Below are 12,474 nucleotides of genomic sequence, written 5' to 3' on the forward strand. Positions count from 1 at the left end.
GAACCTTTGAAGGCCTCCGCCTACCCGCACGGCTGAGTCCTTGGGATTTCTCGGCTTGCGTAGGAAGATGGGAGAGAATTCCCCCTTTCCCTTTGGCTTGCTGCGCAGTCCAACTCTTCCTGCCTCCTTGGGCTTTTTTTGGGAAGATTTTTCCTTTCAGCTGACCTGTCTAGGATGCTTCCTAGTTCCGGCCCAAAAAAAGATCTCCCAAAGAGAGAATTCTGCTTTTCAGAAGCTGCATCACCTGGCCTCAGGTCTTTAAAGCGGGAGTTCACCCATTTCTAAAAAAAAATGTTTTCTTCCCCTAGATTCCTGCTCGTTCGGTCTAGGGGAATCGGCTATTTGTATTAAAATATGAGCCGTACTTACCCGTTTTCGAGCTGCATCTTCTTCCGTCGCTTCCGGGTATGGGTCTTCGGGAGCGGGCGTTCCTTCTTGATTGACATTCTTCCGAGAGGCTTCCGACGGTCGCATCCATCGCGTCACTCGTAGCCGAAAGAAGCCGAACGTCGGTGCGGCTCTATACTGCGCCTGCGCACCGACGTTCGGCTTCTTTCGGAAAATCGTGACGCGATGGATGCGACCGTCGGAAGCCTCTCGGAAGACTGTCAATCAAGAAGGAACGCCCATTCCCGAAGCCCATACCCGGAAGCGACGGAAGAAGATGCAGCTCGAAAACGGGTAAGTACTGCACATATTTTAATACAAATAGCCGATTCCCCTAGAGAAAACGAGCAGGAAGCTAAGGGGAAAAAGTGCCCTCTAAGGGTGAACCCCCGCTTTAACCACCACGCCCTTCTAATTAAATCAAGGCTGTGGCCTCTCAACCTCTTAATTGTTTCAGCTGAAGCATCAGCTAAATAAACCACTGCAGAGGATAGGGCGGAAAAGGAGTCCTTGTTTAGGTGAATCTACCACCATTAAGTGGATAGTTCAACCCTCTAAGTTTCTGGCTACAAATGTCGTGGCCATAGCGGGTTTCAATTTCCTGATCGACTGCCATGGGCTCTTTTTGGAAAAAATATGATCCATGCGTTTGTCCATAGGGTCTTTTAGAACCCCCAAGACCTCAAAAAGGTAGATCAGAGGACCCGGACACCTGAGCCACACTGTAAAGGGATCTCCTCAAAAGAAAATCGCCCTTTATGGGTTTTCGAGAAAAAGGCTCTTTTTCTGGATTCTGCCAGCTCTGTCTGCCCATTGGCGTCAGAAATAACTGAGTAGATCGGACATGTCCTGCGCTTTGCTCACTCAGATCTGCATACCCGCGGACATATAAACTTAGAACCTTTAAAAAAAATATCAGAAGGTATCCAAAGGATAAAAACTGATCCTAGCGCTCTATGGACGTGGTGGAATATGTGTAATAATCAATAGTTTTACAGACAAGCAGCTGTTATAATAGGGTAAGAAATGAAAAGCAATGTGTCTCTGAATAGAAGCACTAACAGCGCTAAGGTGACTAATTAAATCTGTAATTAACCTTCTGCTAAATTAGTCTCACTGAGTGAGGATGAATGCAATGTGTATGACCACAAAATGAAATAGGTTTAAATATAAAATCATGTAAACCAAAAGGAATAAAATGAATCAAGTCCATTCACAGAAAAAACTGTAAAAAGTCTCTTAAACCGATGTATTTCATAAAATCCTTGAAACTTCCAATTGTAAAATAATCTTCATACCGGGTCTCCCTTAGGAGTTCTACTCACCAGATGCCTATGGTGTGTTCAGCATTAAGAACTCCTTGCTCATACTGGGATTCCTTTCAATGGATTGCCTTTGGGCTGGGTTCACACTACTACACTACTTTCATCCTACTTTGCTCTGTGTTCAATGTTTCCCTATGAGAGCGTGTTGTAGCGTCCTACACAAGTCGGTCCGACTTTGAAAATGCTCCCTGTACTACTTTTGGTCCTACATTGATCCTACTTCAGGCCCATTGAATATCATTGAAGTCGGACCAAAGTAGTATCCTGTTCATGAAAGTAGGATGGATGTAGGACCAATGTAGGATAAATGTAGGACCAATGTAGCAGAGCAAAGTAGGATGAAAGTAGTGTAGTAGTGTGAACCCAGCCTAAAAGTCTCCTCAATCTTCCAAAAATATCTCCTTCCTCCTGTTGTCACCGTATCTCAGTAGGTTTGGTATAGGTCATAAATGAGGGAGTGTTTCATGTAAGGCAAGTGAAAAGACATATAGTGTAATACTGTTTTTTATTGAGAACCATGCCCCATAAAAATATATATATGCTTACAAATGTTGAAGATAAAATACAGCACATCAAACGTAGTGAACTGCAGCTCTCGTCCGCTCTAGGTGCACAGTCAGCTCAGCTCCAGCTGACAGGCTCCCAGTTCAGTGTGAACGCTGTGTGTAGTGGAAGAAGCATGACGTGTAGCCACGCCCTGACGCGTTTCGTGATTGGCTCACGTCTTCAGAGGGCGTGGCTACACGGCACTGACTCTGATTTTAAATAGGGCAAGTGGGAGTGCCCAAACTCACTCTAACCCGATAGGGAGAGGCATCCTCTCAGCAAAGATAAGGCAGTGGGATAAATAACCTGGTCTTATCCAAGCAAACAGCATCTTAACATTGCATGATGTCGGATGCATTTAACCCGCTCCTTGCCAAATTACTAGTACCTTACTAGTTGCTTAGAACCTTACTGAAAAAAAATGGTTCTAAGCAACCACACACCTCCCCCAGGGATAAACCCCGACCCTCTGAATCCTCACTAGAAGGAACATGGGAGTGACCTTTCCTGAGAGGTGAAGGCCCGAGTTGTGGAAGGGAAACTAAGAGTCACGAAAAGTTTGAATCGTGGCAAAGAGTTCTTTCTTTACGGAAGTAATCAGCTGTCCTACATAGGGGTTGATTCCTCCTGAACAAAATAAGCAATGCATGTGCTGCATAGAGCCTTCCTACAGTTCTCGCCCATCTACCTGGGGAGAATAAAGAAAGCAGGGGAATCCTTAATGAGACCCAGTCCCAATAAATGGACCCCCCCCCCCCACATAGGTGCACTAGGAAAGAAATGTGCCCAATCCATTGCCCAGACAGGCCCCTTGCCACTAGGGGGATTAGAAAAAAGGAGACCGGAAAGCAAAAAAGATACAGGTAAGGAAAAAAACACAGGCAGACTTAAACTGCTGCCTCCTACCTGGCCCTGCTGGTGCCTGTGCCTGTCCCACCGCTGTAACTTCTGCGACCTCTATTGCACATGAACAGCGCTTCACAGTGGCTCACACACCGTTTCCGGACTCCAATAGTGCCGCTGCACCGGACCAGAAACTGAAAAAGGCCCCAGCCTCTGTCCTCCCTCTTCCCCCTGCGGTCACGCCGAAAAAGACGTTCGCGCTAACCCGGCAACCTGCTGTTCCATCCTGGCCACGCCAAAAATGGCAGCGATGCGCGCGCGACCGCCATTCCTTCCAGGTCACCGAGTGTTTCTGGCTCTCGCCGAGCACAAAGGGGGAAGAGGAGCCCGAAAACTACTGCTGCCGTTCGGTTAGTACGGGAGGACACACGGTCTCAACTGGAGAAAAGGTAGGAGGGAAGCCGTCTCCCAGGAACACCTGAGATATCTTACTCCCCTCACAGAAGATGTTCCCTCCAGGCCGGAGGAAACACAACAACTGAGGTATGTTAGGGAGGCGCTTCCCTTTAAAGATCTGGAGGAAGTAGAAGGTGTTTCCTGTGGGTGAGGGTGGAGTCACTATCTCTCAAGGTGCAGTCCTGAAAGACAACTTGGGAAAAAGTAGGGGTGAGTGCTGTGTCCGTCAATGAGCTTCAGAGTTTACGGTGAGTACAAAAATCCTATTTTCTCTTTCGTTCATTGACGGACACAGCACTTTAAATCTTGACCTTAGGGACGTACCCAAGCAAAAACAACTCCACCCAAACAACCAGAGCTCCTCAACGGAAGAGTTGGAAACCTTAAACAGCTGCCTGAAAAACCTTGCGGATGAAGGAAGCATCCGCAGATGCACTCACATCAACCTTGTAAAATTTTGTGAAAGTGTGAACGGATGACCAGGTCGCCGGCTTACACACCTGGGAAACAGACGCTTGATGTCGGAAAGCCCAGGAGGCACCAATTGCCCTGGTGGAATGTGCCGTGACAGGAAAGGGAGGTGCCCGCCCCTTTAAGGCATAATGTAGACATATTCGCCAGCACACCAAGGATCATTTAGAAAAACTTCCAAAAATTCTTTAATGCATAAAAGCGTTTAAAACAGCAACGTTTCGAGGTCGCACAGGACCTCTTCGTCAGGCAAAAGATACAAACATAATGCAACACAAGGATATATATAGAAAACTGTCACCAATGAAATCATGTGAAAGTAAAACCCACCCAAACCAATCACCTCCTCCCCTCAATCAGGAACCTTTGTTGATCATAAACGTGTAAGTAGCTACTTATTATCAGCTGCTCATGAATTGCCAGAACTGCAGCAGTGTGTATGAAGAGTAGCATGGGGTGCCGACAGTCTACCCCCCGCTGTGCTTGCGATCGCAATAACGATCGCACAGCTGTTGTGTTACACAATTCAGTGAGATCACCTTCAGCCAATCACCTCACACATGCACCCGGGATGTGGGTGCCGACAGTCTACCTACCGTTGTGCTTGCGATCGCACAGCTGATGTGTCACACGATTCAATGAGATCCCCATCAGCCAATCATATCCCGCCATGCATCCCGCGCATGCGCCCGGGATGCGGGAAGACACTCAGGGAGACGCCGTTGTGCGGCCGCCGTCGTCATGTAATCAATGACGTAGGGCGCCGCACGTCGGCTCTACCTGTCAATCTAGGCAAATGTGACAACGAGGCTTAGAATGCAAGCAGTTGTCACATGGCTACAGGAACCACGGGGAGTGGAGGAATACCTAAACAAAATAAGTGTAGTGCGCTCGCCCTGGATTAAAGGCACAGCAGAGAAAATGAAAACAAAAAAATGAAAGCAAAAAAATTATGAAAAAAATAAAAGGTTATAAAAAATGAATAATGAGGAAATCGCGTACAAGTTGTAATTCTCTGTATTACTAGGTGTGCAGCGCTACCCCCGCAGAAGCCGATCCCCCACCGTGCAGCTCTCGGCTTAGGATCCTCTTAGGAGAGGTTTTGGCCCCAGCCAGTCACCGGGGCCCCTCTTTATGTCAGGATGAAGCTCTGCATGGTGCGCAAATTCGGCTGGATAGGCCACAGCGGCGAGGTCCAGGGATGCGCACACCCTGAAGGTGGGTGCTGCACCTGGAACTCGAACCCCGCGGAAGAAGGCCTCAAGCCAAGGCTGCTGCCCCAGATATAACCTCTTCCAGCATGCCCAGCGAGGGAAACCACTCCTCTGATTGGCTGATGGGGAAGGTGAGTCCGCCAGACCCCCTCTAGCGCCAACTGCCGCCCAGGAGTGGTAACACACCCCTGGAACGCAGACTGACCTACAGGACAGTTCTGAGATGACAGCAGCCCAAAATGTAACAAATTGTGAATAGGAGCTTAATAAACTCTCCCATTTCCCCACTAACTTTAGCGTAGTGCCCATACTGAAAGTAAGGGGGCGCTACAGGTGTATTACCCCATATGTATATGTAAGCTAGGTCACCATATATATGTAAAATTCATTTTATGAATTAAGAGGCGATTGAAAGGATATGAGCCATTGTGACTCCATTTTAGAAATAAGTATCCATCTTAGATCCATCTCCGTCAAGACATTATTCCTCTCTCACACTAACCTAAGTAACTGTTTTGTTTATAGAACATAGCTTGTTATTGACCTTTAAAGCTTATCTTATTGTTTTGGAGTTTGTAGACAAGATTCTGTATTAGGGACGCATTTCACTTATTGTTATGAAAATATGACCTTGTTGTTATACTCTGACCATATTAGCACTTCCACCGGATGTATGACCAGGTTAACCTTTGAATTATCTTTTCGCTTGTAGAAATATTATATAAAGCCATGAATAAAGATACATTATTAGATCACTCTTTGAATCGGTCTCAGTGTGCATTTAATGGTTCAGAGTGGTCTCCGGCACTGTACTGAGTTAGGACGAACAACGGGGTCACATCGAGGTCGTACTTCACCCCTCACCCAAACACCGCTCAGCTCTCTGCTGCTGCTGCTGCCGCCGCTATCTTCGGTAAGGGTGATCAGGAAGTGAAGCCTTGCAGCTTCACTTCCTGGCTCCCACTTGTGCTGCGCTATCCCACTGGTCATTGACGTTTTCTGGGCGGGTGGCTCAGGTATCTATGCCCAGAAATGGGAGCAAAATAACTATTACACAGGTATCTGGCTCCCCCTGAAAGGTGGCAAATGTGACACTGGGGGGTTACGAAACGCAGACGCTCCATTTTTGGGTGGAACTCTGCTTTAAGTTGTCCTGGGAGAAGAAAAAAAAAAGGATTTTTGTACTCACCGTAAAATCCATTTCTCTGAGTTCATAGACGGACACAGCCTTCATTGACCTTAGGGTTATGCTTCTTCCTACCAGGAGATTTAGGCAGAATTCTACAGCACTTAAGGTGTTAAAAACTTTCCTTCATGCCGCTCCCCCAGGCATAACCCACACCCTGCTCTAGCAGCTTCAGTTCGTAACAAGCAGTACAAACCAAGGAGGGGTGGGTGCTGTGTCCATCTATGAACTCAGAGAAATGGATTTTACGGCGAGTACAAAAATCCTTTTTTCTCTTTCGTTCATAGACGGACACAGCCTTCATTGACCTTAGGGACGTCCCCAAGCAGTGTCAAAAAAATTCGAGGGGTGGGAAACACAACACAGGAAAAACAGGTTACACCCCAAACAAAACCGGAGTTACTCAACGGAGGAACTCCAACCTTAAACTGCCGCCTGTAACACCCTGCGGCCGAAGGAGGCATCAGAAGATGCACTCACATCCACCTTATAAAACTTTGAAAAAGTGTGGACCGACGACCAGGTCGCAGCCTTACACACCTGTAACACAGAGGCTTGATGTCGGAAAGCCCAGGACGCCCTGGTCGAATGCGCCGTGACCCGAAAGGAAGGCGCCCGCCCCTTCAGGGCATAGGCCTGAAGCACAACCTGTCGGATCCACCTTGAATTGTTGGCCGACGAGACTGCCAGGCCCTTACTGGGACCGGACACAGACACGAACAGCGGGTCCGACTTCCGGAACGGAGCTGTCGCCGACAAGTAAACTCGAAGGGCCCGAACCACATCCAGAGAATGTAAAGTGGCCTCCTTCTGGTTTTTCGGCTGAGGACATAAGGATGGAAGAACAATGTCCTCGAAACGACCTTCGGAAGAAAAGAGGGCTGCAGGCGCAGCACCGCCTTATCCTGATGGATGACCAAGTAGGGGGCCTTGCAAGACAAGGCCGCCAATTCAGACACCCGTCTGATAGAGGTAATAGCTACCAGAAAGACCACCTTCTGCGACAAAGTCAGCAAAGGGATCTCCCGAATGTCCTCAAAGGGGGCACGCTGAAGCGCCGAGAGGACCAAATTCAAGTCCCAAGAAGGCAGCGGAGGGCGCACCGGGGGGGCCACATGCCGGACCCCCTGCACAAACGTGCGAACCAAAGAGTGCGCTGCCAAGGGACGCTGAAAATAAACAGCCAGAGCAGAAATCTGACTCTTGATCGTACTCAAGGCAAGAGCCTGGTCCACTTCCCGCTGTAGGAACAGCAGGATCTGGGACACCACGTAAGTACGGGGGTGCCACTTCAGCTCCTCACACATAGAGACATACGCTTTCCATGTACGATGGTAAATTTTCCGAGAAGTGGACTTCCGTGCACGCAGCATGGTAGAGATCACCGGGCCCGACAGGCCCCGGTCCTTCAGTACCTGGCTCTCAACAGCCACGCCGTTAAAGCCAGTGACCGTAAAGCAGGATGGAAGATCGGACCCTGAGACAGGAGATCTTCTCTCAGAGGCAAACGCCAGGGGGCGTCTGCAACCAGACGTACCAGGTCCGCGTACCAAGAGCGACGTGGCCAGTCTGGGGAAATCAGGATCGTTGGAATCCCTTCGGCTTCCACCCTGCGCAGCAGGCGAGGGAGGAGCCTTAGAGGAGGGAAGGCGTAAATCAGGCGATAGCGACCCCAGGGAGCCACCAACGCGTCTGCCCACGGGTCTTTTGACCTGGCCACGAACCGTGGCACCTTCCGATTGAGACGGGACGCCAGAAGGTCCACGTCTGGAGTGCCCCATTTTTGGCACAGGCTCTGAAACACCTCCGGGTGGAGAGACCACTCCCCTTGATCCAGGGTCGTGCGACTTAGGAAATCGGCTTGCCAATTCTGAACCCCCAGAATGTATACGGCCGACAGAGCCGGAACAGACCTTTCGGCCCACCGAAGTATGTGAGCGACCTCCGTCGCTGCAGCCGAGCTCCTTGTGCCGCCCTGATGATTGACGTATGCCACGGACGTGGCGTTGTCGGACTGGATCCTGACAGGATGGCCCTGCAGTTCCAGGGACCACCTGGCAAGGCACAGCTTGATTGCTCGGAGCTCAAGGATATTGATCGGCAGGCAAGACTCCTCCCGAGTCCAGCACCCCTGGGCTGACTGGGTGCCCCAGACGCCCCCCCCCAGCCGAAGAGGCTGGCATCCGTCGTGACCACTGTCCAGTGGCACGGAAGAAAAGACATCCCGGACCGAAGCACCGGAGACGTCAGCCACCACGCCAGGGAAGACTTGGCCAGATGGCTCAACCGAATCTGGCGATCCAGAGAAGATGGGACCCTGTTCCAACATGACAGAATCTCCTTCTGTAGTACCCTGGTGTGGAATTGGGCATACGGAACCGCCTCGAAGGAGGCCACCATCAAACCCAGAACCCTCATGCAGAAGCGAAGAGATGACCACTTCTGGGTCGACAACTGTCTCACTGCAGATTGCAGGGTCTCCAGTTTTTCCGATGGGAGGCGAGTGTTCCTCCCCCGAATCCAAAACCAGCCCCAGGTGTTCTAGTCTCTGGGACGGAACCAACACTGACTTTGAGATCCAGAATCCAGCCGAACTCTTGGAGAGTCCGACACGTGATGGACACGTCCTAACTCTGAGCCTGAAGAAGCTCTCGGGAGGTCGTCCAGGTATCCCACGATAGCGATCCCTCGCTGCCTTAGCAAGGCCAGGATCGGAGCGAGCACCTTGGTGAAAACCCGTGGCGCCGAAGCCAGACCGAATGGGAGGGCCACAAATTGATAGTGATCCTCCCCGATCGCAAAACGCAGATACCTTTGGTGTTTTGTGCAAATGGGAACATGCAGGTATGCGTCCATGATGTCCAAGGACGCCATAAAGTCCCCCTGGTGGAGGGCCGCTATGATCGATCGGACCGATCCATCCTGAACCTTTGCACTTTGACAAAGGAGTTGAGGGCCTTTAGGTCCAGGATAGGGCGAAGCCCTCCCTTCTTGGGGACCACGAACAGATTGGAGTAGAACCCCTGAAACCGTTCCTGCGAGGGAACCGGCGCAACCACCCCCCTGTCCAGAAAATCCTGGACAGCCCCGGACAGGGCTAGCCGACAATCCGGAGGAAGCTGGAGGGAAAAAAAATCTGTTTGGGGGACAAGAAAGAAACGATCTTGTACCCCGAGGCAACCACTTCGCAAACCCAACGGTCGGATAGAAGAGAATTCCACCGATCCGTGAAGTCGTCCCCCCCACCCGAGCGGGGGCAGACCTTTATGCGGAAGCAGGTTTGTCCGCAGGCTTGTTGGTTTTGTTGAACCAGGGGCGCTTACGCCCGGCAGCAGGGGCTTTAGCACCTTGCGGACCTTTTCCCGAAGTGCTGGGCGCACGAAAAAAACGCTTAGGGGGTAGTAAAAGTAGGACCTTGCTTGCGTCGAGGTTCCTTACCCATCCCAGACTGTGGGAGCAACATGCGCTGCGCTTACCACCCGTGGCATCCTTAATGTCATTAAGGGACGCCCCAAAAAGCCGTTCGCCCTTAAAGGGCAAATCCACCAAGGCCTTTTTTGGGGACTGGTTAGCCGACCAGCATTTCAGCCACACAAAGCGGCGCAGAACCACTGCGTAGACGGAAGCCCTGGAAAGCAAAGGTATCGAATCCATGGCCGCCTCGCAGAGAAACTTTTGACCCTGAACCAACTGTTCAGCCAGGTCCCTAGAGGACTCGGAAGCACCTTGGACCTCCAGCTCCTGCAGCAGGAGCTTTGCCCTTTCAGTTAGCGTCTGTGCCACCAGGGCTCCGGCCAGAGCCGGCCTCACCGCCGAACCCACTACCGAGAACAGGGAGCGGGCCACGGCCTCCACTCTATCAGCGGGGTCCTTGAAAGCAGGAGCCCCCTCCACAGGCAACGTAGTAGCCTTGCTCAGTCTGGACACAGGAAGGTCCACTGACGGAGGAGAGACCCACTTTTTCAAGAAGTCCTCCTCAAGGGGGGTAACGGGTAGCAAAGCTTTTAGGAACAGTAAGAACTTTTTGCGGTGTATCCCATTCCTTATACAACATATTGTCCAAATAAGGAACACAGGGGAATACTTTAGCGGTACGCGGTGGTTTGCGGAATCCAAAAGGGACCGACACCGCTGGTGTCTCCGCCACATCCTCTAATTTTAGAGTCTCACGCACCGCCGTAATAAGAGCTCCAATAAATTCCTTGTCAGCTGACTCCGCAGCAGAGTCATCCTCGCTGTCCATGTGGGATAAGCCCGCATCCTCTGACATTACAGAACCAGAAATAGCATTTTCAGATTCAGCATCAGAGATGTCCCCAGAAGCAGGTTGAGGGGGGGGGCGCTTTTTACCCCCCAACCGCGCACTGGCTGCTTCAAACCTGGTGGGAAAGGACTCCAGGACAGCCGACACCGCCTCAACAGATGTGGCAGGGGAAGGGGCGTTAAGGGTTAACTCCGGCATCGTTAGGAATGAGGGGCCTGATTCAGGCTCCATAGTGTAGCTGCTGTGTCACCCCCACTGCCAAGGGCAGGAAAAAAGTCCCCCACAGGTCACCTCCCGGCCGCTAGAAACAGTATGGGGCCCTGGGACTCACCAACCCCCCGGTACAGCGCGGTCTGTGAAGGACAAGTGTGTGCTAAGAAGCTGCAGCGCTGCGTCTGTCCCCTCAGAGGATTTGCGGTCTTTTTTCCCCGCCAAAACGGCCACAAGAGGTCAAACTAGAGCTGAAAACAGCGCTGGCCACAAGAAAATGGCCGCCGAACAATGCAATCACGGCTCCGGCAAAATGGCCGCCGTGGCGCAGATTTAAAAAGACAGTGTACCCAAACTGTCAGCACACAAAATACATCACACAGAAAAATGTCCAGAAACGTCCACCACAGTCCCCTGCAGTGACACAAAACAGCCCCCGCCATACCACGGACAAGTGAAAATGAGCCCCAGAAAAAAAAACCCCGTACAGCCGTCACCCAAAGGGGGAAGGTGGGAGAGGAATAAGGGAGAGAGGAAAGCAGGGAAAAACCCTGTCTACCTCCCAAGGGAAAATTCCAGCCAGACCACTTACCTAAGGGGCCACTACTTACCTGTCCTGCGACTACCCGGCTGGAGGTATCCCAGACAGAACCAACGTCCGAACGGCATGGCTGTCGGCCAGACACACTGTGACAAGGCCATAAAGACCGGTCATATGCGTGCCCTAGAACCGAAGTTCCCCAGCCGCCCCTGGAGCAACGGGGCCTGTCGTGGACATCCCAAAGCTGAGCTGAGGGCCGGCACACGCTCGAAGGCCGAACCTGGGGAGACTACAAGGGTCGAGGACCCAGCCGGCTGTTGATAGAAGAATCGCAGGATTCAAAAATGCAGGAACAAAATAATAAAAAGCGAGAAAAATCGCAAGAAAAAACTCGAGTCCAGGAATCCAGAGAGAGAGCCTGACTCTCCTGTCGGTTAGGCAGAAAACAAACTGAAGCTGCTAGAGCAGGGTGTGGGTTATGCCTGGGGGAGCCACGCCCCCTGGGAGGAGCAGCATGAAGGAAAGTTTAACACCTTAAGTGCTGTAGAATTCTGCCTAAATCTCCTGGTAGGAAGAAGCATAACCCTAAGGTCAATGAAGGCTGTGTCCGTCTATGAACGAAAGAACATAGTGTGTGCTGTAAATTGCCTCCAGCATTGTTCGTTTCTTCTGGCTGCCATTTTGCTGATGCCCAAAGCCCCTGAACAGCAGTAAATCACAAAGTGGAACTAAACCCATCGATTTAATGTCTTCAAAAAAATTACATTCCTGAATGCTGGGATTGCCAAATTTCCTTGTGTCCTCAACCAAACTGTCACTATAAAATGGCTGGTATCATAACTGATCACATGTGCAGCACTATGGCAGTTGCAGACAAAACAGAAGCAGCTTCGTTGGCTGTAAAGGATAGGAGGGTGTAATTGCGGACTTCATTTTTTTTAAAGGGGCGGGACTCAGCTTTAAGGCTGTTAGCAGATCGGCCTGTACAAGCTCGGCAGTGCCTAAAAACAGAGCACGTGCAAAGCAGGGTG

The sequence above is a fragment of the Rana temporaria genome, chromosome 1 (assembly GCF_905171775.1).
Source record: "Rana temporaria chromosome 1, aRanTem1.1, whole genome shotgun sequence".
NCBI classification, from domain to species: Eukaryota; Metazoa; Chordata; class Amphibia; order Anura; family Ranidae; genus Rana; species Rana temporaria.